This window comes from Elephas maximus, chromosome 19 (assembly GCF_024166365.1).
Source record: "Elephas maximus indicus isolate mEleMax1 chromosome 19, mEleMax1 primary haplotype, whole genome shotgun sequence".
Taxonomy (NCBI): domain Eukaryota; kingdom Metazoa; phylum Chordata; class Mammalia; order Proboscidea; family Elephantidae; genus Elephas; species Elephas maximus.
The window spans coordinates 83,430,282-83,453,789 of NC_064837.1; positions in this window are offsets into that span (position 1 = coordinate 83,430,282).

A 23,508-nucleotide genomic window follows, 5' to 3' on the forward strand; every position below is an offset into this window, starting at 1 on the left:
CGCCGCGGTGCAGGGATCCTTCCAGAGGAGCAACGACATAGTTTGAGCTGGAAGGGCTTGGCAGAGCAGCCGGGGAGAAAAGGCCTCTTGCTATTCTCTTTTCTTTCTGCCTGAATGCGGTCAATTCGCACTTGCCAAAGCAAGGTTTCCCAGCACAAACTACAAAGCAGCAGCTCTCTCCTGGCAGAGGAAATCCCATGCAGTTCTGCCCTGGCGAGATCGTGTTGCTACAGTGAGGCCCAGGGAAAACACACTGCCTAGAGAAATCCTAGCAAAGCCCTGTGTTTCCCCACAGGAATGTATGTCACTTTCAGTTCTTTGCCAGCAACGGAGCTCAGAGGCAACGTCAGATTGTGTGTATCTCAGGGAGAGAAAGAACACTGTGACTTCCCCCGTTCCTCTGACGAAAGCGGTTAGAGGGAGAAAAGCGTCCTTTGCTTTCGCTTTCCCGCAATGAGCTCCGCAGATCTGCCCTTCGCGAAGGGCCGTTTTCCCCCGGAGAACTGCCTCGCCGTAGCCCGGTTCTGGAAGTGGAACGAGTATGCAGTGTTAGCGTTCAGCTATTGTGAAGGCTCGCTTTGGCCCAGGGCAAACGAAGCGCCGGGGGAAATCTTAGCAGAGCCCGGCGCCTTTCCACGGTTCAAAGCGTGGAACTGCAGACTCTTTTGCAAAGAAGAGAGCGCCCAGGCAACAGCAGCCCGCACGTTTCTCAGTGAAAGGGAGAACGCCCTGACTTCATCCAGTCCTCTGAGCAAAGCAGGCAGAGGGAGAGAAACTTTCTTTCCTTCCTCTTTCCTGCCACGAATTCCTCATTTGCTCGTGCAAACGCAGGGCTTCTTCGGAAAAACTACGCCGCGGTGCAGGGTTCCTTCCAGGGAGCAACGACATAGTTTGAGCTGGAAGGGCTTGGCAGAGCAGCCGGGGGGAAAAGGCCTCTTGCTATTCTCTTTTCTTTCTGCCTGAATGCGGTCAATTCGCACTTGCCAAAGCAAGGTTTCCCAGCACAAACTACAGAGCAGCAGCTCTCTCCTGGCAGAGGAAGTGCCATGCAGTGTTGCCCTGGCGAGATAGTGTTGCTACAGTGAGGCCCAGGGAAAACACACTGCCTAGAGAAATCCTAGCAAAGCCCTGTGTTTCCCCACAGGAATGTATGTCACTTTCAGTTCTTTGCCAGCAACGGAGCTCAGAGGCAACGTCAGATTGTGTGTATCTCAGGGAGAGAAAGAACACTGTGACTTCCCCCGTTCCTCTGACGAAAGCGGTTAGAGGGAGAAAAGCGTCCTTTGCTTTCGCTTTCCCGCAATGAGCTCGGCAGATCTGCCCTTCGCGAAGGGCCGTTTTCCCCCGGAGAACTGCCTCGCCGTAGCCCGGTTCTGGAAGTGGAACGAGTATGCAGTGTTAGCGTTCAGCTATTGTGAAGGCTCGCTTTGGCCCAGGGCAAACGAAGCGCCGGGGGAAATCTTAGCAGAGCCCGGCGCCTTTCCACGGTTCAAAGCGTGGAACTGCAGACTCTTTTGCAAAGAAGAGAGCGCCCAGGCAACAGCTGCCCGCACGTTTCTCAGTGAAAGGGAGAACTCCCTGACTTCATCCGGTCCTCTGAGCAAAGCAGGCAGAGGGAGAGAAACTTTCTTTCCTTCCTCTTTCCTGCCACGAATTCCTCATTTGCTCGTGCAAACGCAGGGCTTCTTCGGAAAAACTACGCCGCGGTGCAGGGATCCTTCCAGAGGAGCAACAACATAGTTTGAGCTGGAAGGGCTTGGCAGAGCAGCCGGGGGGAAAAGGCCTCTTGCTATTCTCTTTTCTTTCTGCCTGAATGCGGTCAATTCGCACTTGCCAAAGCAAGGTTTCCCAGCACAAACTACAAAGCAGCAGCTCTCTCCTGGCAGAGGAAGTGCCATGCAGTGTTGCCCTTGCGAGATCGTGTTGCTACAGTGAGGCCCAGGGAAAACACACTGCCTAGAGAAATCCTAGCAAAGCCCTGTGTTTCCCCACAGGAATGTATGTCACTTTCAGTTCTTTGCCAGCAACGGAGCTCAGAGGCAACGTCAGATTGTGTGTATCTCAGGGAGAGAAAGAACACTGTGACTTCCCCCGTTCCTCTGACGAAAGCGGTTAGAGGGAGAAAAGCGTCCTTTGCTTTCGCTTTCCCGCAATGAGCTCGGCAGATCTGCCCTTCGCGAAGGGCCGTTTTCCCCCGGAGAACTGCCTCGCCGTAGCCCGGTTCTGGAAGTGGAACCAGTATGCAGTGTTAGCGTTCAGCTATTGTGAAGGCTCGCTTTGGCCCAGGGCAAACGAAGCGCCGGGGGAAATCTTAGCAGAGCCCGGCGCCTTTCCACGGTTCAAAGCGTGGAACTGCAGACTCTTTTGCAAAGAAGAGAGCGCCCAGGCAACAGCAGCCCGCACGTTTCTCAGTGAAAGGGAGAACTCCCTGACTTCATCCGGTCCTCTGAGCAAAGCAGGCAGAGGGAGAGAAACTTTCTTTCCTTCCTCTTTCCTGCCACGAATTCCTCATTTGCTCTTGCAAACGCAGGGCTTCTTCGGAAAAACTACGCCGCGGTGCAGGGATCCTTCCAGAGGAGCAACGACATAGTTTGAGCTGGAAGGGCTTGGCAGAGCAGCCGGGGAGAAAAGGCCTCTTGCTATTCTCTTTTCTTTCTGCCTGAATGCGGTCAATTCGCACTTGCCAAAGCAAGGTTTCCCAGCACAAACTACAAAGCAGCAGCTCTCTCCTGGCAGAGGAAATCCCATGCAGTTCTGCCCTTGCGAGATCGTGTTGCTACAGTGAGGCCCAGGGAAAACACACTGCCTAGAGAAATCCTAGCAAAGCCCTGTGTTTCCCCACAGGAATGTATGTCACTTTCAGTTCTTTGCCAGCAACGGAGCTCAGAGGCAACGTCAGATTGTGTGTATCTCAGGGAGAGAAAGAACACTGTGACTTCCCCCGTTCCTCTGACGAAAGCGGTTAGAGGGAGAAAAGCGTCCTTTGCTTTCGCTTTCCCGCAATGAGCTCGGCAGATCTGCCCTTCGCGAAGGGCCGTTTTCCCCCGGAGAACTGCCTCGCCGTAGCCCGGTTCTGGAAGTGGAACCACTATGCAGTGTTAGCGTTCAGCTATTGTGAAGGCTCGCTTTGGCCCAGGGCAAACGAAGAGCCGGGGGAAATCTTAGCAGAGCCCGGCGCCTTTCCACGGTTCAAAGCGTGGAACTGCAGACTCTTTTGCAAAGAAGAGAGCGCCCAGGCAACAGCAGCCCGCACGTTTCTCAGTGAAAGGGAGAACGCCCTGACTTCATCCGGTCCTCTGAGCAAAGCAGGCAGAGGGAGAGAAACTTTCTTTCCTTCCTCTTTCCTGCCACGAATTCCTCATTTGCTCTTGCAAACGCAGGGCTTCTTCGGAAAAACTACGCCGCGGTGCAGGGATCCTTCCAGAGGAGCAACGACATAGTTTGAGCTGGAAGGGCTTGGCAGAGCAGCCGGGGAGAAAAGGCCTCTTGCTATTCTCTTTTCTTTCTGCCTGAATGCGGTCAATTCGCACTTGCCAAAGCAAGGTTTCCCAGCACAAACTACAAAGCAGCAGCTCTCTCCTGGCAGAGGAAATCCCATGCAGTTCTGCCCTTGCGAGATCGTGTTGCTACAGTGAGGCCCAGGGAAAACACACTGCCTAGAGAAATCCTAGCAAAGCCCTGTGTTTCCCCACAGGAATGTATGTCACTTTCAGTTCTTTGCCAGCAACGGAGCTCAGAGGCAACGTCAGATTGTGTGTATCTCAGGGAGAGAAAGAACACTGTGACTTCCCCCGTTCCTCTGACGAAAGCGGTTAGAGGGAGAAAAGCGTCCTTTGCTTTCGCTTTCCCGCAATGAGCTCGGCAGATCTGCCCTTCGCGAAGGGCCGTTTTCCCCCGGAGAACTGCCTCGCCGTAGCCCGGTTCTGGAAGTGGAACGAGTATGCAGTGTTAGCGTTCAGCTATTGTGAAGGCTCGCTTTGGCCCAGGGCAAACGAAGCGCCGGGGGAAATCTTAGCAGAGCCCGGCGCCTTTCCACGGTTCAAAGCGTGGAACTGCAGACTCTTTTGCAAAGAAGAGAGCGCCCAGGCAACAGCAGCCCGCACGTTTCTCAGTGAAAGGGAGAACGCCCTGACTTCATCCGGTCCTCTGAGCAAAGCAGGCAGAGGGAGAGAAACTTTCTTTCCTTCCTCTTTCCTGCCACGAATTCCTCGTTTGCTCTTGCAAACGCAGGGCTTCTTCGGAAAAACTACGCCGCGGTGCAGGGTTCCTTCCAGGGAGCAACGACATAGTTTGAGCTGGAAGGGCTTGGCAGAGCAGCCGGGGGGAAAAGGCCTCTTGCTATTCTCTTTTCTTTCTGCCTGAATGCGGTCAATTCGCACTTGCCAAAGCAAGGTTTCCCAGCACAAACTACAAAGCAGCAGCTCTCTCCTGGCAGAGGAAGTGCCATGCAGTGTTGCCCTGGCGAGATAGTGTTGCTACAGTGAGGCCCAGGGAAAACACACTGCCTAGAGAAATCCTAGCAAAGCCCTGTGTTTCCCCACAGGAATGTATGTCACTTTCAGTTCTTTGCCAGCAACGGAGCTCAGAGGCAACGTCAGATTGTGTGTATCTCAGGGAGAGAAAGAACACTGTGACTTCCCCCGTTCCTCTGACGAAAGCGGTTAGAGGGAGAAAAGCGTCCTTTGCTTTCGCTTTCCCGCAATGAGCTCGGCAGATCTGCCCTTCGCGAAGGGCCGTTTTCCCCCGGAGAACTGCCTCGCCGTAGCCCGGTTCTGGAAGTGGAACGAGTATGCAGTGTTAGCGTTCAGCTATTGTGAAGGCTCGCTTTGGCCCAGGGCAAACGAAGCGCCGGGGGAAATCTTAGCAGAGCCCGGCGCCTTTCCACGGTTCAAAGCGTGGAACTGCAGACTCTTTTGCAAAGAAGAGAGCGCCCAGGCAACAGCAGCCCGCACGTTTCTCAGTGAAAGGGAGAACTCCCTGACTTCATCCGGTCCTCTGAGCAAAGCAGGCAGAGGGAGAGAAACTTTCTTTCCTTCCTCTTTCCTGCCACGAATTCCTCATTTGCTCGTGCAAACGCAGGGCTTCTTCGGAAAAACTACGCCGCGGTGCAGGGATCCTTCCAGAGGAGCAACAACATAGTTTGAGCTGGAAGGGCTTGGCAGAGCAGCCGGGGGGAAAAGGCCTCTTGCTATTCTCTTTTCTTTCTGCCTGAATGCGGTCAATTCGCACTTGCCAAAGCAAGGTTTCCCAGCACAAACTACAAAGCAGCAGCTCTCTCCTGGCAGAGGAAATCCCATGCAGTTCTGCCCTTGCGAGATCGTGTTGCTACAGTGAGGCCCAGGGAAAACACACTGCCTAGAGAAATCCTAGCAAAGCCCTGTGTTTCCCCACAGGAATGTATGTCACTTTCAGTTCTTTGCCAGCAACGGAGCTCAGAGGCAACGTCAGATTGTGTGTATCTCAGGGAGAGAAAGAACACTGTGACTTCCCCCGTTCCTCTGACGAAAGCGGTTAGAGGGAGAAAAGCGTCCTTTGCTTTCGCTTTCCCGCAATGAGCTCGGCAGATCTGCCCTTCGCGAAGGGCCGTTTTCCCCCGGAGAACTGCCTCGCCGTAGCCCGGTTCTGGAAGTGGAACGAGTATGCAGTGTTAGCGTTCAGCTATTGTGAAGGCTCGCTTTGGCCCAGGGCAAACGAAGCGCCGGGGGAAATCTTAGCAGAGCCCGGCGCCTTTCCACGGTTCAAAGCGTGGAACTGCAGACTCTTTTGCAAAGAAGAGAGCGCCCAGGCAACAGCAGCCCGCACGTTTCTCAGTGAAAGGGAGAACGCCCTGACTTCATCCGGTCCTCTGAGCAAAGCAGGCAGAGGGAGAGAAACTTTCTTTCCTTCCTCTTTCCTGCCACGAATTCCTCATTTGCTCTTGCAAACGCAGGGCTTCTTCGGAAAAACTACGCCGCGGTGCAGGGATCCTTCCAGAGGAGCAACGACATAGTTTGAGCTGGAAGGGCTTGGCAGAGCAGCCGGGGAGAAAAGGCCTCTTGCTATTCTCTTTTCTTTCTGCCTGAATGCGGTCAATTCGCACTTGCCAAAGCAAGGTTTCCCAGCACAAACTACAAAGCAGCAGCTCTCTCCTGGCAGAGGAAATCCCATGCAGTTCTGCCCTTGCGAGATCGTGTTGCTACAGTGAGGCCCAGGGAAAACACACTGCCTAGAGAAATCCTAGCAAAGCCCTGTGTTTCCCCACAGGAATGTATGTCACTTTCAGTTCTTTGCCAGCAACGGAGCTCAGAGGCAACGTCAGATTGTGTGTATCTCAGGGAGAGAAAGAACACTGTGACTTCCCCCGTTCCTCTGACGAAAGCGGTTAGAGGGAGAAAAGCGTCCTTTGCTTTCGCTTTCCCGCAATGAGCTCGGCAGATCTGCCCTTCGCGAAGGGCCGTTTTCCCCCGGAGAACTGCCTCGCCGTAGCCCGGTTCTGGAAGTGGAACGAGTATGCAGTGTTAGCGTTCAGCTATTGTGAAGGCTCGCTTTGGCCCAGGGCAAACGAAGCGCCGGGGGAAATCTTAGCAGAGCCCGGCGCCTTTCCACGGTTCAAAGCGTGGAACTGCAGACTCTTTTGCAAAGAAGAGAGCGCCCAGGCAACAGCAGCCCGCACGTTTCTCAGTGAAAGGGAGAACGCCCTGACTTCATCCGGTCCTCTGAGCAAAGCAGGCAGAGGGAGAGAAACTTTCTTTCCTTCCTCTTTCCTGCCACGAATTCCTCGTTTGCTCTTGCAAACGCAGGGCTTCTTCGGAAAAACTACGCCGCGGTGCAGGGTTCCTTCCAGGGAGCAACGACATAGTTTGAGCTGGAAGGGCTTGGCAGAGCAGCCGGGGGGAAAAGGCCTCTTGCTATTCTCTTTTCTTTCTGCCTGAATGCGGTCAATTCGCACTTGCCAAAGCAAGGTTTCCCAGCACAAACTACAAAGCAGCAGCTCTCTCCTGGCAGAGGAAGTGCCATGCAGTGTTGCCCTGGCGAGATAGTGTTGCTACAGTGAGGCCCAGGGAAAACACACTGCCTAGAGAAATCCTAGCAAAGCCCTGTGTTTCCCCACAGGAATGTATGTCACTTTCAGTTCTTTGCCAGCAACGGAGCTCAGAGGCAACGTCAGATTGTGTGTATCTCAGGGAGAGAAAGAACACTGTGACTTCCCCCGTTCCTCTGACGAAAGCGGTTAGAGGGAGAAAAGCGTCCTTTGCTTTCGCTTTCCCGCAATGAGCTCGGCAGATCTGCCCTTCGCGAAGGGCCGTTTTCCCCCGGAGAACTGCCTCGCCGTAGCCCGGTTCTGGAAGTGGAACGAGTATGCAGTGTTAGCGTTCAGCTATTGTGAAGGCTCGCTTTGGCCCAGGGCAAACGAAGCGCCGGGGGAAATCTTAGCAGAGCCCGGCGCCTTTCCACGGTTCAAAGCGTGGAACTGCAGACTCTTTTGCAAAGAAGAGAGCGCCCAGGCAACAGCAGCCCGCACGTTTCTCAGTGAAAGGGAGAACTCCCTGACTTCATCCGGTCCTCTGAGCAAAGCAGGCAGAGGGAGAGAAACTTTCTTTCCTTCCTCTTTCCTGCCACGAATTCCTCATTTGCTCTTGCAAACGCAGGGCTTCTTCGGAAAAACTACGCCGCGGTGCAGGGATCCTTCCAGAGGAGCAACGACATAGTTTGAGCTGGAAGGGCTTGGCAGAGCAGCCGGGGAGAAGAGGCCTCTTGCTATTCTCTTTTCTTTCTGCCTGAATGCGGTCAATTCGCACTTGCCAAAGCAAGGTTTCCCAGCACAAACTACAAAGCAGCAGCTCTCTCCTGGCGGAGGAAATCCCATGCAGTTCTGCCCTGGCGAGATCGTGTTGCTACAGTGAGGCCCAGGGAAAACACACTGCCTAGAGAAATCCTAGCAAAGCCCTGTGTTTCCCCACAGGAATGTATGTCACTTTCAGTTCTTTGCCAGCAACGGAGCTCAGAGGCAACGTCAGATTGTGTGTATCTCAGGGAGAGAAAGAACACTGTGACTTCCCCCGTTCCTCTGACGAAAGCGGTTAGAGGGAGAAAAGCGTCCTTTGCTTTCGCTTTCCCGCAATGAGCTCGGCAGATCTGCCCTTCGCGAAGGGCCGTTTTCCCCCGGAGAACTGCCTCGCCGTAGCCCGGTTCTGGAAGTGGAACGAGTATGCAGTGTTAGCGTTCAGCTATTGTGAAGGCTCGCTTTGGCCCAGGGCAAACGAAGCGCCGGGGGAAATCTTAGCAGAGCCCGGCGCCTTTCCACGGTTCAAAGCGTGGAACTGCAGACTCTTTTGCAAAGAAGAGAGCGCCCAGGCAACAGCAGCCCGCACGTTTCTCAGTGAAAAGGAGAACTCCCTGACTTCATCCGGTCCTCTGAGCAAAGCAGGCAGAGGGAGAGAAACTTTCTTTCCTTCCTCTTTCCTGCCACGAATTCCTCATTTGCTCTTGCAAACGCAGGGCTTCTTCGGAAAAACTACGCCGCGGTGCAGGGATCCTTCCAGAGGAGCAACGACATTGTTTGAGCTGGAAGGGCTTGGCAGAGCAGCCGGGGAGAAAAGGCCTCTTGCTATTCTCTTTTCTTTCTGCCTGAATGCGGTCAATTCGCACTTGCCAAAGCAAGGTTTCCCAGCACAAACTACAAAGCAGCAGCTCTCTCCTGGCAGAGGAAGTGCCATGCAGTGTTGCCCTGGCGAGATAGTGTTGCTACAGTGAGGCCCAGGGAAAACACACTGCCTAGAGAAATCCTAGCAAAGCCCTGTGTTTCCCCACAGGAATGTATGTCACTTTCAGTTCTTTGCCAGCAACGGAGCTCAGAGGCAACGTCAGATTTTGTGTATCTCAGGGAGAGAAAGAACACTGTGACTTCCCCCGTTCCTCTGACGAAAGCGGTTAGAGGGAGAAAAGCGTCCTTTGCTTTCGCTTTCCCGCAATGAGCTCGGCAGATCTGCCCTTCGCGAAGGGCCGTTTTCCCCCGGAGAACTGCCTCGCCGTAGCCCGGTTCTGGAAGTGGAACGAGTATGCAGTGTTAGCGTTCAGCTATTGTGAAGGCTCGCTTTGGCCCAGGGCAAACGAAGCGCCGGGGGAAATCTTAGCAGAGCCCGGCGCCTTTCCACGGTTCAAAGCGTGGAACTGCAGACTCTTTTGCAAAGAAGAGAGCGCCCAGGCAACAGCAGCCCGCACGTTTCTCAGTGAAAGGGAGAACGCCCTGACTTCATCCAGTCCTCTGAGCAAAGCAGGCAGAGGGAGAGAAACTTTCTTTCCTTCCTCTTTCCTGCCACGAATTCCTCATTTGCTCGTGCAAACGCAGGGCTTCTTCGGAAAAACTACGCCGCGGTGCAGGGATCCTTCCAGAGGAGCAACGACATAGTTTGAGCTGGAAGGGCTTGGCAGAGCAGCCGGGGAGAAAAGGCCTCTTGCTATTCTCTTTTCTTTCTGCCTGAATGCGGTCAATTCGCACTTGCCAAAGCAAGGTTTCCCAGCACAAACTACAAAGCAGCAGCTCTCTCCTGGCGGAGGAAATCCCATGCAGTTCTGCCCTTTCGAGATCGTGTTGCTACAGTGAGGCCCAGGGAAAACACACTGCCTAGAGAAATCCTAGCAAAGCCCTGTGTTTCCCCACAGGAATGTATGTCACTTTCAGTTCTTTGCCAGCAACGGAGCTCAGAGGCAACGTCAGATTGTGTGTATCTCAGGGAGAGAAAGAACACTGTGACTTCCCCCGTTCCTCTGACGAAAGCGGTTAGAGGGAGAAAAGCGTCCTTTGCTTTCGCTTTCCCGCAATGAGCTCGGCAGATCTGCCCTTCGCGAAGGGCCGTTTTCCCCCGGAGAACTGCCTCGCCGTAGCCCGGTTCTGGAAGTGGAACGAGTATGCAGTGTTAGCGTTCAGCTATTGTGAAGGCTCGCTTTGGCCCAGGGCAAACGAAGCGCCGGGGGAAATCTTAGCAGAGCCCGGCGCCTTTCCACGGTTCAAAGCGTGGAACTGCAGACTCTTTTGCAAAGAAGAGAGCGCCCAGGCAACAGCAGCCCGCACGTTTCTCAGTGAAAGGGAGAACTCCCTGACTTCATCCGGTCCTCTGAGCAAAGCAGGCAGAGGGAGAGAAACTTTCTTTCCTTCCTCTTTCCTGCCACGAATTCCTCATTTGCTCTTGCAAACGCAGGGCTTCTTCGGAAAAACTACGCCGCGGTGCAGGGATCCTTCCAGAGGAGCAACGACATAGTTTGAGCTGGAAGGGCTTGGCAGAGCAGCCGGGGAGAAAAGGCCTCTTGCTATTCTCTTTTCTTTCTGCCTGAATGCGGTCAATTCGCACTTGCCAAAGCAAGGTTTCCCAGCACAAACTACAAAGCAGCAGCTCTCTCCTGGCAGAGGAAATCCCATGCAGTTCTGCCCTTGCGAGATCGTGTTGCTACAGTGAGGCCCAGGGAAAACACACTGCCTAGAGAAATCCTAGCAAAGCCCTGTGTTTCCCCACAGGAATGTATGTCACTTTCAGTTCTTTGCCAGCAACGGAGCTCAGAGGCAACGTCAGATTGTGTGTATCTCAGGGAGAGAAAGAACACTGTGACTTCCCCCGTTCCTCTGACGAAAGCGGTTAGAGGGAGAAAAGCGTCCTTTGCTTTCGCTTTCCCGCAATGAGCTCGGCAGATCTGCCCTTCGCGAAGGGCCGTTTTCCCCCGGAGAACTGCCTCGCCGTAGCCCGGTTCTGGAAGTGGAACGAGTATGCAGTGTTAGCGTTCAGCTATTGTGAAGGCTCGCTTTGGCCCAGGGCAAACGAAGCGCCGGGGGAAATCTTAGCAGAGCCCGGCGCCTTTCCACGGTTCAAAGCGTGGAACTGCAGACTCTTTTGCAAAGAAGAGAGCGCCCAGGCAACAGCAGCCCGCACGTTTCTCAGTGAAAGGGAGAACGCCCTGACTTCATCCAGTCCTCTGAGCAAAGCAGGCAGAGGGAGAGAAACTTTCTTTCCTTCCTCTTTCCTGCCACGAATTCCTCATTTGCTCGTGCAAACGCAGGGCTTCTTCGGAAAAACTACGCCGCGGTGCAGGGATCCTTCCAGAGGAGCAACGACATAGTTTGAGCTGGAAGGGCTTGGCAGAGCAGCCGGGGAGAAAAGGCCTCTTGCTATTCTCTTTTCTTTCTGCCTGAATGCGGTCAATTGGCACTTGCCAAAGCAAGGTTTCCCAGCACAAACTACAGAGCAGCAGCTCTCTCCTGGCAGAGGAAGTGCCATGCAGTGTTGCCCTGGCGAGATAGTGTTGCTACAGTGAGGCCCAGGGAAAACACACTGCCTAGAGAAATCCTAGCAAAGCCCTGTGTTTCCCCACAGGAATGTATGTCACTTTCAGTTCTTTGCCAGCAACGGAGCTCAGAGGCAACGTCAGATTGTGTGTATCTCAGGGAGAGAAAGAACACTGTGACTTCCCCCGTTCCTCTGACGAAAGCGGTTAGAGGGAGAAAAGCGTCCTTTGCTTTCGCTTTCCCGCAATGAGCTCGGCAGATCTGCCCTTCGCGAAGGGCCGTTTTCCCCCGGAGAACTGCCTCGCCGTAGCCCGGTTCTGGAAGTGGAACGAGTATGCAGTGTTAGCGTTCAGCTATTGTGAAGGCTCGCTTTGGCCCAGGGCAAACGAAGCGCCGGGGGAAATCTTAGCAGAGCCCGGCGCCTTTCCACGGTTCAAAGCGTGGAACTGCAGACTCTTTTGCAAAGAAGAGAGCGCCCAGGCAACAGCAGCCCGCACGTTTCTCAGTGAAAGGGAGAACGCCCTGACTTCATCCAGTCCTCTGAGCAAAGCAGGCAGAGGGAGAGAAACTTTCTTTCCTTCCTCTTTCCTGCCACGAATTCCTCATTTGCTCGTGCAAACGCAGGGCTTCTTCGGAAAAACTACGCCGCGGTGCAGGGATCCTTCCAGAGGAGCAACGACATAGTTTGAGCTGGAAGGGCTTGGCAGAGCAGCCGGGGAGAAAAGGCCTCTTGCTATTCTCTTTTCTTTCTGCCTGAATGCGGTCAATTCGCACTTGCCAAAGCAAGGTTTCCCAGCACAAACTACAAAGCAGCAGCTCTCTCCTGGCGGAGGAAATCCCATGCAGTTCTGCCCTTTCGAGATCGTGTTGCTACAGTGAGGCCCAGGGAAAACACACTGCCTAGAGAAATCCTAGCAAAGCCCTGTGTTTCCCCACAGGAATGTATGTCACTTTCAGTTCTTTGCCAGCAACGGAGCTCAGAGGCAACGTCAGATTGTGTGTATCTCAGGGAGAGAAAGAACACTGTGACTTCCCCCGTTCCTCTGACGAAAGCGGTTAGAGGGAGAAAAGCGTCCTTTGCTTTCGCTTTCCCGCAATGAGCTCGGCAGATCTGCCCTTCGCGAAGGGCCGTTTTCCCCCGGAGAACTGCCTCGCCGTAGCCCGGTTCTGGAAGTGGAACGAGTATGCAGTGTTAGCGTTCAGCTATTGTGAAGGCTCGCTTTGGCCCAGGGCAAACGAAGCGCCGGGGGAAATCTTAGCAGAGCCCGGCGCCTTTCCACGGTTCAAAGCGTGGAACTGCAGACTCTTTTGCAAAGAAGAGAGCGCCCAGGCAACAGCAGCCCGCACGTTTCTCAGTGAAAGGGAGAACTCCCTGACTTCATCCGGTCCTCTGAGCAAAGCAGGCAGAGGGAGAGAAACTTTCTTTCCTTCCTCTTTCCTGCCACGAATTCCTCATTTGCTCTTGCAAACGCAGGGCTTCTTCGGAAAAACTACGCCGCGGTGCAGGGATCCTTCCAGAGGAGCAACGACATAGTTTGAGCTGGAAGGGCTTGGCAGAGCAGCCGGGGAGAAAAGGCCTCTTGCTATTCTCTTTTCTTTCTGCCTGAATGCGGTCAATTCGCACTTGCCAAAGCAAGGTTTCCCAGCACAAACTACAAAGCAGCAGCTCTCTCCTGGCAGAGGAAATCCCATGCAGTTCTGCCCTTGCGAGATCGTGTTGCTACAGTGAGGCCCAGGGAAAACACACTGCCTAGAGAAATCCTAGCAAAGCCCTGTGTTTCCCCACAGGAATGTATGTCACTTTCAGTTCTTTGCCAGCAACGGAGCTCAGAGGCAACGTCAGATTGTGTGTATCTCAGGGAGAGAAAGAACACTGTGACTTCCCCCGTTCCTCTGACGAAAGCGGTTAGAGGGAGAAAAGCGTCCTTTGCTTTCGCTTTCCCGCAATGAGCTCGGCAGATCTGCCCTTCGCGAAGGGCCGTTTTCCCCCGGAGAACTGCCTCGCCGTAGCCCGGTTCTGGAAGTGGAACGAGTATGCAGTGTTAGCGTTCAGCTATTGTGAAGGCTCGCTTTGGCCCAGGGCAAACGAAGCGCCGGGGGAAATCTTAGCAGAGCCCGGCGCCTTTCCACGGTTCAAAGCGTGGAACTGCAGACTCTTTTGCAAAGAAGAGAGCGCCCAGGCAACAGCAGCCCGCACGTTTCTCAGTGAAAGGGAGAACGCCCTGACTTCATCCAGTCCTCTGAGCAAAGCAGGCAGAGGGAGAGAAACTTTCTTTCCTTCCTCTTTCCTGCCACGAATTCCTCATTTGCTCGTGCAAACGCAGGGCTTCTTCGGAAAAACTACGCCGCGGTGCAGGGATCCTTCCAGAGGAGCAACGACATAGTTTGAGCTGGAAGGGCTTGGCAGAGCAGCCGGGGAGAAAAGGCCTCTTGCTATTCTCTTTTCTTTCTGCCTGAATGCGGTCAATTGGCACTTGCCAAAGCAAGGTTTCCCAGCACAAACTACAGAGCAGCAGCTCTCTCCTGGCAGAGGAAGTGCCATGCAGTGTTGCCCTGGCGAGATAGTGTTGCTACAGTGAGGCCCAGGGAAAACACACTGCCTAGAGAAATCCTAGCAAAGCCCTGTGTTTCCCCACAGGAATGTATGTCACTTTCAGTTCTTTGCCAGCAACGGAGCTCAGAGGCAACGTCAGATTGTGTGTATCTCAGGGAGAGAAAGAACACTGTGACTTCCCCCGTTCCTCTGACGAAAGCGGTTAGAGGGAGAAAAGCGTCCTTTGCTTTCGCTTTCCCGCAATGAGCTCGGCAGATCTGCCCTTCGCGAAGGGCCGTTTTCCCCCGGAGAACTGCCTCGCCGTAGCCCGGTTCTGGAAGTGGAACGAGTATGCAGTGTTAGCGTTCAGCTATTGTGAAGGCTCGCTTTGGCCCAGGGCAAACGAAGCGCCGGGGGAAATCTTAGCAGAGCCCGGCGCCTTTCCACGGTTCAAAGCGTGGAACTGCAGACTCTTTTGCAAAGAAGAGAGCGCCCAGGCAACAGCAGCCCGCACGTTTCTCAGTGAAAGGGAGAACTCCCTGACTTCATCCGGTCCTCTGAGCAAAGCAGGCAGAGGGAGAGAAACTTTCTTTCCTTCCTCTTTCCTGCCACGAATTCCTCATTTTCTCGTGCAAACGCAGGGCTTCTTCGGAAAAACTACGCCGCGGTGCAGGGATCCTTCCAGAGGAGCAACGACATAGTTTGAGCTGGAAGGGCTTGGCAGAGCAGCCAGGGAGAAAAGGCCTCTTGCTATTCTCTTTTCTTTCTGCCTGAATGCGGTCAATTCGCACTTGCCAAAGCAAGGTTTCCCAGCACAAACTACAAAGCAGCAGCTCTCTCCTGGCAGAGGAAATCCCATGCAGTTCTGCCCTGGCGAGATCGTGTTGCTACAGTGAGGCCCAGGGAAAACACACTGCCTAGAGAAATCCTAGCAAAGCCCTGTGTTTCCCCACAGGAATGTATGTCACTTTCAGTTCTTTGCCAGCAACGGAGCTCAGAGGCAACGTCAGATTGTGTGTATCTCAGGGAGAGAAAGAACACTGTGACTTCCCCCGTTCCTCTGACGAAAGCGGTTAGAGGGAGAAAAGCGTCCTTTGCTTTCGCTTTCCCGCAATGAGCTCGGCAGATCTGCCCTTCGCGAAGGGCCGTTTTCCCCCGGAGAACTGCCTCGCCGTAGCCCGGTTCTGGAAGTGGAACGAGTATGCAGTGTTAGCGTTCAGCTATTGTGAAGGCTCGCTTTGGCCCAGGGCAAACGAAGCGCCGGGGGAAATCTTAGCAGAGCCCGGCGCCTTTCCACGGTTCAAAGCGTGGAACTGCAGACTCTTTTGCAAAGAAGAGAGCGCCCAGGCAACAGCAGCCCGCACGTTTCTCAGTGAAAGGGAGAACTCCCTGACTTCATCCGGTCCTCTGAGCAAAGCAGGCAGAGGGAGAGAAACTTTCTTTCCTTCCTCTTTCCTGCCACGAATTCCTCATTTGCTCTTGCAAACGCAGGGCTTCTTCGGAAAAACTACGCCGCGGTGCAGGGATCCTTCCAGAGGAGCAACGACATAGTTTGAGCTGGAAGGGCTTGGCAGAGCAGCCGGGGAGAAAAGGCCTCTTGCTATTCTCTTTTCTTTCTGCCTGAATGCGGTCAATTCGCACTTGCCAAAGCAAGGTTTCCCAGCACAAACTACAAAGCAGCAGCTCTCTCCTGGCAGAGGAAATCCCATGCAGTTCTGCCCTTGCGAGATCGTGTTGCTACAGTGAGGCCCAGGGAAAACACACTGCCTAGAGAAATCCTAGCAAAGCCCTGTGTTTCCCCACAGGAATGTATGTCACTTTCAGTTCTTTGCCAGCAACGGAGCTCAGAGGCAACGTCAGATTGTGTGTATCTCAGGGAGAGAAAGAACACTGTGACTTCCCCCGTTCCTCTGACGAAAGCGGTTAGAGGGAGAAAAGCGTCCTTTGCTTTCGCTTTCCCGCAATGAGCTCGGCAGATCTGCCCTTCGCGAAGGGCCGTTTTCCCCCGGAGAACTGCCTCGCCGTAGCCCGGTTCTGGAAGTGGAACGAGTATGCAGTGTTAGCGTTCAGCTATTGTGAAGGCTCGCTTTGGCCCAGGGCAAACGAAGCGCCGGGGGAAATCTTAGCAGAGCCCGGCGCCTTTCCACGGTTCAAAGCGTGGAACTGCAGACTCTTTTGCAAAGAAGAGAGCGCCCAGGCAACAGCAGCCCGCACGTTTCTCAGTGAAAGGGAGAACGCCCTGACTTCATCCAGTCCTCTGAGCAAAGCAGGCAGAGGGAGAGAAACTTTCTTTCCTTCCTCTTTCCTGCCACGAATTCCTCATTTGCTCGTGCAAACGCAGGGCTTCTTCGGAAAAACTACGCCGCGGTGCAGGGATCCTTCCAGAGGAGCAACGACATAGTTTGAGCTGGAAGGGCTTGGCAGAGCAGCCGGGGAGAAAAGGCCTCTTGCTATTCTCTTTTCTTTCTGCCTGAATGCGGTCAATTGGCACTTGCCAAAGCAAGGTTTCCCAGCACAAACTACAGAGCAGCAGCTCTCTCCTGGCAGAGGAAGTGCCATGCAGTGTTGCCCTGGCGAGATAGTGTTGCTACAGTGAGGCCCAGGGAAAACACACTGCCTAGAGAAATCCTAGCAAAGCCCTGTGTTTCCCCACAGGAATGTATGTCACTTTCAGTTCTTTGCCAGCAACGGAGCTCAGAGGCAACGTCAGATTGTGTGTATCTCAGGGAGAGAAAGAACACTGTGACTTCCCCCGTTCCTCTGACGAAAGCGGTTAGAGGGAGAAAAGCGTCCTTTGCTTTCGCTTTCCCGCAATGAGCTCGGCAGATCTGCCCTTCGCGAAGGGCCGTTTTCCCCCGGAGAACTGCCTCGCCGTAGCCCGGTTCTGGAAGTGGAACGAGTATGCAGTGTTAGCGTTCAGCTATTGTGAAGGCTCGCTTTGGCCCAGGGCAAACGAAGCGCCGGGGGAAATCTTAGCAGAGCCCGGCGCCTTTCCACGGTTCAAAGCGTGGAACTGCAGACTCTTTTGCAAAGAAGAGAGCGCCCAGGCAACAGCAGCCCGCACGTTTCTCAGTGAAAGGGAGAACTCCCTGACTTCATCCGGTCCTCTGAGCAAAGCAGGCAGAGGGAGAGAAACTTTCTTTCCTTCCTCTTTCCTGCCACGAATTCCTCATTTTCTCGTGCAAACGCAGGGCTTCTTCGGAAAAACTACGCCGCGGTGCAGGGATCCTTCCAGAGGAGCAACGACATAGTTTGAGCTGGAAGGGCTTGGCAGAGCAGCCAGGGAGAAAAGGCCTCTTGCTATTCTCTTTTCTTTCTGCCTGAATGCGGTCAATTCGCACTTGCCAAAGCAAGGTTTCCCAGCACAAACTACAAAGCAGCAGCTCTCTCCTGGCAGAGGAAATCCCATGCAGTTCTGCCCTGGCGAGATCGTGTTGCTACAGTGAGGCCCAGGGAAAACACACTGCCTAGAGAAATCCTAGCAAAGCCCTGTGTTTCCCCACAGGAATGTATGTCACTTTCAGTTCTTTGCCAGCAACGGAGCTCAGAGGCAACGTCAGATTGTGTGTATCTCAGGGAGAGAAAGAACACTGTGACTTCCCCCGTTCCTCTGACGAAAGCGGTTAGAGGGAGAAAAGCGTCCTTTGCTTTCGCTTTCCCGCAATGAGCTCGGCAGATCTGCCCTTCGCGAAGGGCCGTTTTCCCCCGGAGAACTGCCTCGCCGTAGCCCGGTTCTGGAAGTGGAACGAGTATGCAGTGTTAGCGTTCAGCTATTGTGAAGGCTCGCTTTGGCCCAGGGCAAACGAAGCGCCGGGGGAAATCTTAGCAGAGCCCGGCGCCTTTCCACGGTTCAAAGCGTGGAACTGCAGACTCTTTTGCAAAGAAGAGAGCGCCCAGGCAACAGCAGCCCGCACGTTTCTCAGTGAAAGGGAGAACTCCCTGACTTCATCCGGTCCTCTGAGCAAAGCAGGCAGAGGGAGAGAAACTTTCTTTCCTTCCTCTTTCCTGCCACGAATTCCTCATTTGCTCGTGCAAACGCAGGGCTTCTTCGGAAAAACTACGCCGCGGTGCAGGGATCCTTCCAGAGGAGCAACGACATAGTTTGAGCTGGAAGGGCTTGGCAGAGCAGCTGGGGAGAAAAGGCCTCTTGCTATTCTCTTTTCTTTCTGCCTGAATGCGGTCAATTCGCACTTGCCAAAGCAAGGTTTCCCAGCACAAACTACAAAGCAGCAGCTCTCTCCTGGCGGAGGAAGTGCCATGCAGTGTTGCCCTGGCGAGATAGTGTTGCTACAGTGAGGCCCAGGGAAAACACACTGCCTAGAGAAATCCTAGCAAAGCCCTGTGTTTCCCCACAGGAATGTATGTCACTTTCAGTTCTTTGCCAGCAACGGAGCTCAGAGGCAACGTCAGATTGTGTGTATCTCAGGGAGAGAAAGAACACTGTGACTTCCCCCGTTCCTCTGACGAAAGCGGTTAGAGGGAGAAAAGCGTCCTTTGCTTTCGCTTTCCCGCAATGAGCTCGGCAGATCTGCCCTTCGCGAAGGGCCGTTTTCCCCCGGAGAACTGCCTCGCCGTAGCCCGGTTCTGGAAGTGGAACGAGTATGCAGTGTTAGCGTTCAGCTATTGTGAAGGCTCGCTTTGGCCCAGGGCAAACGAAGCGCCGGGGGAAATCTTAGCAGAGCCCGGCGCCTTTCCACGGTTCAAAGCGTGGAACTGCAGACTCTTTTGCAAAGAAGAGAGCGCCCAGGCAACAGCAGCCCGCACGTTTCTCAGTGAAAGGGAGAACTCCCTGACTTCATCCGGTCCTCTGAGCAAAGCAGGCAGAGGGAGAGAAACTTTCTTTCCTTCCTCTTTCCTGCCACGAATTCCTCATTTGCTCTTGCAAACGCAGGGCTTCTTCGGAAAAACTACGCCGCGGTGCAGGGATCCTTCCAGAGGAGCAACGACATAGTTTGAGCTGGAAGGGCTTGGCAGAGCAGCCGGGGAGAAAAGGCCTCTTGCTATTCTCTTTTCTTTCTGCCTGAATGCGGTCAATTCGCACTTGCCAAAGCAAGGTTTCCCAGCACAAACTACAAAGCAGCAGCTCTCTCCTGGCAGAGGAAATCCCATGCAGTTCTGCCCTTGCGAGATCGTGTTGCTACAGTGAGGCCCAGGGAAAACACACTGCCTAGAGAAATCCTAGCAAAGCCCTGTGTTTCCCCACAGGAATGTATGTCACTTTCAGTTCTTTGCCAGCAACGGAGCTCAGAGGCAACGTCAGATTGTGTGTATCTCAGGGAGAGAAAGAACACTGTGACTTCCCCCGTTCCTCTGACGAAAGCGGTTAGAGGGAGAAAAGCGTCCTTTGCTTTCGCTTTCCCGCAATGAGCTCGGCAGATCTGCCCTTCGCGAAGGGCCGTTTTCCCCCGGAGAACTGCCTCGCCGTAGCCCGGTTCTGGAAGTGGAACGAGTATGCAGTGTTAGCGTTCAGCTATTGTGAAGGCTCGCTTTGGCCCAGGGCAAACGAAGCGCCGGGGGAAATCTTAGCAGAGCCCGGCGCCTTTCCACGGTTCAAAGCGTGGAACTGCAGACTCTTTTGCAAAGAAGAGAGCGCCCAGGCAACAGCAGCCCGCACGTTTCTCAGTGAAAGGGAGAACTCCCTGACTTCATCCAGTCCTCTGAGCAAAGCAGGCAGAGGGAGAGAAACTTTCTTTCCTTCCTCTTTCCTGCCACGAATTCCTCATTTGCTCGTGCAAACGCAGGGCTTCTTCGGAAAAACTACGCCGCGGTGCAGGGATCCTTCCAGAGGAGCAACAACATAGTTTGAGCTGGAAGGGCTTGGCAGAGCAGCCGGGGGGAAAAGGCCTCTTGCTATTCTCTTTTCTTTCTGCCTGAATGCGGTCAATTCGCACTTGCCAAAGCAAGGTTTCCCAGCACAAACTACAAAGCAGCAGCTCTCTCCTGGCAGAGGAAGTGCCATGCAGTGTTGCCCTGGCGAGATCGTGTTGCTACAGTGAGGCCCAGGGAAAACACACTGCCTAGAGAAATCCTAGCAAAGCCCTGTGTTTCCCCACAGGAATGTATGTCACTTTCAGTTCTTTGCCAGCAACGGAGCTCAGAGGCAACGTCAGATTGTGTGTATCTCAGGGAGAGAAAGAACACTGTGACTTCCCCCGTTCCTCTGACGAAAGCGGTTAGAGGGAGAAAAGCGTCCTTTGCTTTCGCTTTCCCGCAATGAGCTCGGCAGATCTGCCCTTCGCGAAGGGCCGTTTTCCCCCGGAGAACTGCCTCGCCGTAGCCCGGTTCTGGAAGTGGAACGAGTATGCAGTGTTAGCGTTCAGCTATTGTGAAGGCTCGCTTTGGCCCAGGGCAAACGAAGCGCCGGGGGAAATCTTAGCAGAGCCCGGCGCCTTTCCACGGTTCAAAGCGTGGAACTGCAGACTCTTTTGCAAAGAAGAGAGCGCCCAGGCAACAGCAGCCCGCACGTTTCTCAGTGAAAGGGAGAACTCCCTGACTTCATCCGGTCCTCTGAGCAAAGCAGGCAGAGGGAGAGAAACTTTCTTTCCTTCCTCTTTCCTGCCACGAATTCCTCATTTGCTCGTGCAAACGCAGGGCTTCTTCGGAAAAACTACGCCGCGGTGCAGGGATCCTTCCAGAGGAGCAACGACATAGTTTGAGCTGGAAGGGCTTGGCAGAGCAGCCGGGGAGAAAAGGCCTCTTGCTATTCTCTTTTCTTTCTGCCTGAATGCGGTCAATTCGCACTTGCCAAAGCAAGGTTTCCCAGCACAAACTACAAAGCAGCAGCTCTCTCCTGGCAGAGGAAATCCCATGCAGTTCTGCCCTGGCGAGATCGTGTTGCTACAGTGAGGCCCAGGGAAAACACACTGCCTAGAGAAATCCTAGCAAAGCCCTGTGTTTCCCCACAGGAATGTATGTCACTTTCAGTTCTTTGCCAGCAACGGAGCTCAGAGGCAACGTCAGATTGTGTGTATCTCAGGGAGAGAAAGAACACTGTGACTTCCCCCGTTCCTCTGACGAAAGCGGTTAGAGGGAGAAAAGCGTCCTTTGCTTTCGCTTTCCCGCAATGAGCTCGGCAGATCTGCCCTTCGCGAAGGGCCGTTTTCCCCCGGAGAACTGCCTCGCCGTAGCCCGGTTCTGGAAGTGGAACGAGTATGCAGTGTTAGCGTTCAGCTATTGTGAAGGCTCGCTTTGGCCCAGGGCAAACGAAGCGCCGGGGGAAATCTTAGCAGAGCCCGGCGCCTTTCCACGGTTCAAAGCGTGGAACTGCAGACTCTTTTGCAAAGAAGAGAGCGCCCAGGCAACAGCAGCCCGCACGTTTCTCAGTGAAAGGGAGAACTCCCTGACTTCATCCGGTCCTCTGAGCAAAGCAGGCAGAGGGAGAGAAACTTTCTTTCCTTCCTCTTTCCTGCCACGAATTCCTCATTTGCTCGTGCAAATGCAGGGCTTCTTCGGAAAAACTACGCCGCGGTGCAGGGATCCTTCCAGAGGAGCAACGACATAGTTTGAGCTGGAAGGGCTTGGCAGAGCAGCTGGGGAGAAAAGGCCTCTTGCTATTCTCTTTTCTTTCTGCCTGAATGCGGTCAATTCGCACTTGCCAAAGCAAGGTTTCCCAGCACAAACTACAAAGCAGCAGCTCTCTCCTGGCGGAGGAAGTGCCATGCAGTGTTGCCCTGGCGAGATAGTGTTGCTACAGTGAGGCCCAGGGAAAACACACTGCCTAGAGAAATCCTAGCAAAGCCCTGTGTTTCCCCACAGGAATGTATGTCACTTTCAGTTCTTTGCCAGCAACGGAGCTCAGAGGCAACGTCAGATTGTGTGTATCTCAGGGAGAGAAAGAACACTGTGACTTCCCCCGTTCCTCTGACGAAAGCGGTTAGAGGGAGAAAAGCGTCCTTTGCTTTCGCTTTCCCGCAATGAGCTCGGCAGATCTGCCCTTCGCGAAGGGCCGTTTTCCCCCGGAGAACTGCCTCGCCGTAGCCCGGTTCTGGAAGTGGAACGAGTATGCAGTGTTAGCGTTCAGCTATTGTGAAGGCTCGCTTTGGCCCAGGGCAATCGAAGCGCCGGGGGAAATCTTAGCAGAGCCCGGCGCCTTTCCACGGTTCAAAGCGTGGAACTGCAGACTCTTTTGCAAAGAAGAGAGCGCCCAGGCAACAGCAGCCCGCACGTTTCTCAGTGAAAGGGAGAACTCCCTGACTTCATCCAGTCCTCTGAGCAAAGCAGGCAGAGGGAGAGAAACTTTCTTTCCTTCCTCTTTCCTGCCACGAATTCCTCATTTGCTCGTGCAAACGCAGGGCTTCTTCGGAAAAACTACGCCGCGGTGCAGGGATCCTTCCAGAGGAGCAACAACATAGTTTGAGCTGGAAGGGCTTGGCAGAGCAGCCGGGGAAAAAAGGCCTCTTGCTATTCTCTTTTCTTTCTGCCTGAATGCGGTCAATTCGCACTTGCCAAAGCAAGGTTTCCCAGCACAAACTACAAAGCAGCAGCTCTCTCCTGGCGGAGGAAGTGCCATGCAGTGTTGCCCTGGCGAGATCGTATTGCTACAGTGAGGCCCAGGGAAAACACACTGCCTAGAGAAATCCTAGCAAAGCCCTGTGTTTCCCCACAGGAATGTATGTCACTTTCAGTTCTTTGCCAGCAACGGAGCTCAGAGGCAACGTCAGATTGTGTGTATCTCAGGGAGAGAAAGAACACTGTGACTTCCCCCGTTCCTCTGACGAAAGCGGTTAGAGGGAGAAAAGCGTCCTTTGCTTTCGCTTTCCCGCAATGAGCTCGGCAGATCTGCCCTTCGCGAAGGGCCGTTTTCCCCCGGAGAACTGCCTCGCCGTAGCCCGGTTCTGGAAGTGGAACGAGTATGCAGTGTTAGCGTTCAGCTATTGTGAAGGCTCGCTTTGGCCCAGGGCAAACGAAGCGCCGGGGGAAATCTTAGCAGAGCCCGGCGCCTTTCCACGGTTCAAAGCGTGGAACTGCAGACTCTTTTGCAAAGAAGAGAGCGCCCAGGCAACAGCAGCCCGCACGTTTCTCAGTGAAAGGGAGAACTCCCTGACTTCATCCGGTCCTCTGAGCAAAGCAGGCAGAGGGAGAGAAACTTTCTTTCCTTCCTCTTTCCTGCCACGAATTCCTCATTTGCTCTTGCAAACGCAGGGCTTCTTCGGAAAAACTACGCCGCGGTGCAGGGATCCTTCCAGAGGAGCAACGACATAGTTTGAGCTGGAAGGGCTTGGCAGAGCAGCCGGGGAGAAGAGGCCTCTTGCTATTCTCTTTTCTTTCTGCCTGAATGCGGTCAATTCGCACTTGCCAAAGCAAGGTTTCCCAGCACAAACTACAAAGCAGCAGCTCTCTCCTGGCAGAGGAAGTGCCATGCAGTGTTGCCCTGGCGAGATAGTGTTGCTACAGTGAGGCCCAGGGAAAACACACTGCCTAGAGAAATCCTAGCAAAGCCCTGTGTTTCCCCACAGGAATGTATGTCACTTTCAGTTCTTTGCCAGCAACGGAGCTCAGAGGCAACGTCAGATTGTGTGTATCTCTGGGAGAGAAAGAACACTGTGACTTCCCCCGTTCCTCTGACGAAAGCGGTTAGAGGGAGAAAAGCGTCCTTTGCTTTCGCTTTCCCGCAATGAGCTCGGCAGATCTGCCCTTCGCGAAGGGCCGTTTTCCCCCGGAGAACTGCCTCGCCGTAGCCCGGTTCTGGAAGTGGAACGAGTATGCAGTGTTAGCGTTCAGC